General features: G+C 41.9%; 1 pseudogene; it reads left to right on the forward strand.

Annotated features, from left to right (window-relative positions):
- Positions 1-2,819, forward strand: part of LOC103607587 — a 14,042-nt pseudogene extending 11,223 nt beyond the window's left edge.
- Positions 2,820-5,365: the final 2,546 nt, after the last annotated feature.

Here is a 5,365-nt window from a genome sequence, read left to right on the forward strand (position 1 = left end):
CAGTAAAAAAGACAAAAAAAAAAAAAAAGGAAAAAAAAATTAAATAATTGAAAACACGTTTTGGTACATAGCAAAGTAAAAAAACACATATTTTTTAAAACTTATTCATCAATTCTAATGCACATATTCCTCCCCCCCAACATTTTAAAGTTTCTGATATTGGGATGCATCTCACAATCAATGATTATTGTTAATAGGTTCTTGTGGTGGGATTTTTTTTTCCTCCCAAAAAGCTTTTACTAAATCGATGCTGAGTCTTAAAACTGGTAGTATTTTAGAATCAAGGAAATAGAGTACAGGAAAATGTGGGCATGTGGAGAGGGACTACGCAATGAAAACCACCGTGTGGTGATATTGTGGAGATCTTGCTTCTTCAAGGTGATTTTTACTAGTATATATAAATCATCTTTTCAATAGTTTTCTTTTTTAAAAAACCATAGTTTTAATTGTTTTCAGGGGACAATCCATGGTTTTGGAGAAGTTCCTTAGCATGGAAATAAATAAGAGCACAAAAGTGTTCGGGGAGCCTCGGAGTGTAGTATGGGTAGAATCTGCGAAGCAATAACTCCATAAAAGTCACCACTTCCTCAGCTTAGTTTAGCTTAAATAATTGACAGAAGAGGGTGCATAATATGCTATTATAAAAGCCCCAAGCTCTGTGTTTAGTTGTGGTTACAAGAAAAGAACTCTGTCCTTGGATTTTTCATGGGAGACCCACCTTCTAGGAACAGATCGTCAAAAACTGAGACAGTCCTCACTTGGCCACAGAGTGCCTGTTCAAGCAATCGGCTCAGACCTCAAGTTTTGGTCCAAACCATTGCCATCTTTAATGAAACAGTCGTTGAGTTGGAGACACTAACAAAACCTGGAGCCTGCTGGTCAGACTGCCACAATGGTGAAGCACACTGAGGGTTGTGACCAAAAGGAGGCCTTGGAATCTTGCTGTTTCCAGCAGTTCAGACCTGTCCTGACACATGCTCCGTGGATAAAGGACTTTTTGATCAAATGAATACATTTAAGAAATATTTCAGGTGAGATTGGGACAAATACTTGGAGAGTCGCTACGCAAACCTTCATGTTAAAGACACTGAAAAGGTCTGTATGACCAATTCCATTGGTTTCTGGCCTCAGAGTCATTCTGCTGCCTTCCTGGCTAAACAAACTCTAATTCTGTTTACCTTCTTCAGGGCAGCCATGTTCCTCAGGGCAAGCAGGCCCCAGAACAGGGGGGTTGAGAAAGAGCAGAGGAGCACAATTCTGGCCCATAAGGCAGAGAAGAAATCTGCTGGGGAATCTAAGAAAGCTGTCTTTGCCCTTTAAAAAGAGACTAACAAAAATTCTACATCCAGTAATGGCTGAGTAGTCCCCATTGGACCAGAAACCTCCTCCATGACAAAATTATAAAAAGCAACTATGAAAACACTAGAGAGTAATTGAAACACATGGATATTAGAGGGGACTTAGCACTTGGAAGAAGGAAACAGCACTGGATAAGTTTTTATTTTTCATAGCTTTTTGCCTTAGGGAAGTCCCTAGCCAGGGTCATGTGGGGTGTTAAAACTAGGAGGTAAGCCCACAGTTGTACTGGAATAAAAAGCCAGAGGACAGAGTTCTAGTGACCACATGGCTGGAAAGTGAGAAGGGGAACCCTAGAAAGGAGAAGGAGCCCCAAATGGATAGCCCCAAATTCTGATTATAGACCCTGCTCAAATCTCTGAACCCCACATGTGTGGGACAGATTCCAAGCAACACACCTAAGGCTAAAAGATCTAAACTTAGATTTCAGCTCCTGTCCAGCAGAGGGGAGACAGTATTTGCAGTTTGAGAGTTTAGCCAAGTTAACTACCTGCTAAAACAAATAAACACTAAAAGCAATACTATTCAGAAAAACAAAGGAATCCAGTGTCCCCTCTCTTGACATTAGAAGAAACAGGATGTGTGGCTGGGGAATTCATGTGGAGGTCAGAGTGGAATCAGGTGTGAGTGGGTCCAGCAGAAGGAAATGTGGCTGCCAAAGTATTTGAGTCCATCAGCAAGTTCAGCCTGGCCTTAGCTGTTGCAGGAGGTGTGGTGAACTCTGCCTTACATAACGTGGATGCTGGACACAGAGCTGTCATCTTTGACTGGTTCTGTGCAGTGCAGGACATTGTGGTAGGGGGAGGGACTCACTTGCTCATCTCTTGGGTACAGAAACCAATTATCTTTGCCACTCTCAACCACATAACATTCCAGACATCTCTGGTAGCAAAGATTTACATAATGTCAACATCACACTGCATGTCCTTTTCTGGCCTGATGCTAGCCAGCTTCCTCACATCTTCACCAGCATCAGAGAGGACTATGATGAGCGTGTGCTGCCTTCCCTCACTAGAGAGATCCTCAAGTCAGTGGTGGCTTGCTTTGATGCTGGAGAACTAATCACCCAGGGAGAAGTGGTCTCCACACAGGTAAGCAATGATCTGACAGAGTGAGCAGCAACCTTTGGCCTCATCCTAGATGACGTGTCCTTGATACATCTGACCTTCAGGAAGGAGTTCACAGAAGCAGTGGAAGCCAAACAGGTGGCTCATCAGGAAGCAGAGAAGTCCATATTTGTGGTAGAAAAGGCAGAGCAGCAGAAGAAGTCATCTATCATCTTTGCTGAGGGTGACTCCAAGGCAGCCGAGCTGATCACCAACCCCCTCGCCACTGCAGGTGAAGGCCTGATTGAGCTGCACAAGCTGGAAGCAGCAGAGGATGTCGCGTACCAGCTCTCGTGCTCTCAGAACATCACCTACCTACCTGAGGAACAGTCCGTGCTCCTCCAGCTGCCCCAGTGAGGGCCTGCCCTCCCAGCACCTCTTCAGGCCAACTGGGCCATGGCCCTGATGATTCCTCAACACCACCTTCCTTCTGCCTGCACCCTAGAAATCACCGTGAAATTTCATGATTGGCTTAAAGTGAAGGAAATAAAAGTAAAGTCACTTCAGATCTCTAAAAAAAAAATAAAACCAACAAAAAGAAGAAACAGGAAAATGTGACCAATACAACCATACAAAAGAGAAAAAGAAATCAATGGTGCCTAACCTCAAGATGATCCAGATGTTAGAATTAGCAGACAAAATATTTGAAGCAGATATTATAACTATGTTCAAGAACATTAAAGAAAATATGATTGCAATGAATGAAATGATTGGAAATCTCAGCAGAGAAACAGAAGCTATAAAAAAAAACCCACAGAACTGAAAAATAATAACATTTGGAAAAAAAAGACTAACAAGAAGAAATAGCCCATTTTTTGCCTGTGATAGCCTGAAGATGAGGCCCATGGCTGTTTCATGTATGGCAGAGCAAGAAGATGAAAAGGACATGAGTCCTTAAATGATGCCTTTGAGCCACTGGATTAATCAAGATAGAAACTTGCCTGCCACCCGACTTTTTGTACAGGGAGAAAAAAAATGTCCTTATTTAAGCAATTTCTGTTTGGGTTTTATGTCACTTTGTTGGGAAAATATAGGAAAATGGTCAGGGTCCCTCAGATGTTCAGAACCTTGCCAAGTGTTTGCTGTAAATATCCACGTGCGCTCACATGTTCCTTGTTTATTGTCTAATGTAATTGCACATGTGCGCCCAGCTGTCCTGGGTTATGGACTTAAGTATAAAGGACAAGTGGCTCTGATCCACAGTGCCCCCTGCCCCTGGGATGTCCCTGGGGGGGCCACAGGGAGGCCACTACTGCTGCTGGAGGCTGCTGTAAGCTGCTGCTGCTGCTGCTGCTGAGGACTGAGCTCATGTTGTTTGCCAATGGCTCCCAGGATCTTTCCCAACTACCTAGTGTGGACCTGCATGTGAGGGGTCTGGTGACCCAGCCTGTACAATGGATTTGAACGCTCTGAGCCCTAGCCCTGACAATACAAATGGAAACTTAATATAACTAAAATAATGAAATGTTATGGCTTTAGTTATGAAATGCCTAGCCATATGATTAGGGTAGCTATTGCCTCAACCCAACACACTTACACGGGAAAGAAAGAAAAATAAGTGATAATACTCTGAAGTAAAGAACATGGTTTAATTTGTTTAACCCATTGTTCACCAAGTTTATGTGACCATATTTTTTTTTAAAGTAACATCTACTGATATATTAAGTGAACTTAGGAAAATCTTGTGTAGACCCTGGTTTCTACCTTCTAAATCTGCACCATTCGATTATATCACCCATGGATATTAAAGACCACAGGCTATTTTGATCATATAACAAGTGGGATACACAAACAATTAAAGGTTTAAATTGGTGACTTCAAATCTTCCAGGAACCTGCTATTAGAAACTTTCATTTTTACAAGTTGCTGTAAACCCTTATTACTCAAAGTGTGGTGTGTGATCAGCAGCATTGGCCTACCCCAGACCTACTGAGCCCTACCCCAGACCTACTGAATCTAAGACCCACATTTCAACAAGACCCCCAGATGATTCATATGCACATTAGAGTTTGATAAGGACTCCTGTAAACTATAAACAGCAAGAGAGATGTTACTTGCATTATTATTAATGAAAAAACAAACTGACATAATAATAATTTCTTAACCTGCTTTCAGAGACCTTCATGGGATCATCTCATTTGGTTTTCACAGCAATACTGAGAGTTGGATTTTTTAAATCTCAGTTTGTGGAAGAGAAAATGAGATTCAGAGAAGTTATGATTAGTTTCATAGTTGGAAAAGAAGTTGCAACTCATTGTGCAGGCACTATGTCATGGTTTTTGATGATGGCAGACGTTTGATGTCCAGTCACATGGCGAGGGAAGCCCCTGCCATCCCTTTGAACGTCCTTTTGCAGTCTCTGCTAGGATTGTGCTCTTCTGTCAGTGACCAAGTTGTCCTGTGCCTCAGGAGGAGAGCAGTGACAGTCTGCTTCACATGGCCAGCCCCTCCTGTCTGCTTACCAAAACCTCAGAGAGGTCTCAGCCACTGTGAGGGGCCTCAGTCCAAGGCACAGAGTTAAGTAGACCCAGTGACCGGGTTAATGAATTCCTGGTCGGGAAAGCCAGGCTGGTCCTTACACCCATCCTGCAAGGGCTTTTTAACTCTACTTCAGTAAGAATGGCCCATTCTAATCAATTAGAGAACCAAGACCAGGATGGGATTAGCCTTTGAATGAAAAGAATTCAGGATTAGTAAGAACAGAAAAACTTATTTCTCAAGAAGCAAGTATTCTTACACCTAGGAGTTGATTTTTAAAAACAACACATGATGTTGAATTAATTCTTGGCTATTTCGTAGTTATTATGTTTAGCTGTTTATTTTTTATTTTATTTTATTTTTTATTATTTTTATTTTGTCAATATACAATGTAGTTGATTATTATGTCCCATCACCGAAACCTC

This window comes from Galeopterus variegatus, unplaced genomic scaffold, assembly GCF_000696425.1.
Source record: "Galeopterus variegatus unplaced genomic scaffold, G_variegatus-3.0.2 Scaffold151, whole genome shotgun sequence".
Taxonomy (NCBI): Eukaryota; Metazoa; Chordata; class Mammalia; order Dermoptera; family Cynocephalidae; genus Galeopterus; species Galeopterus variegatus.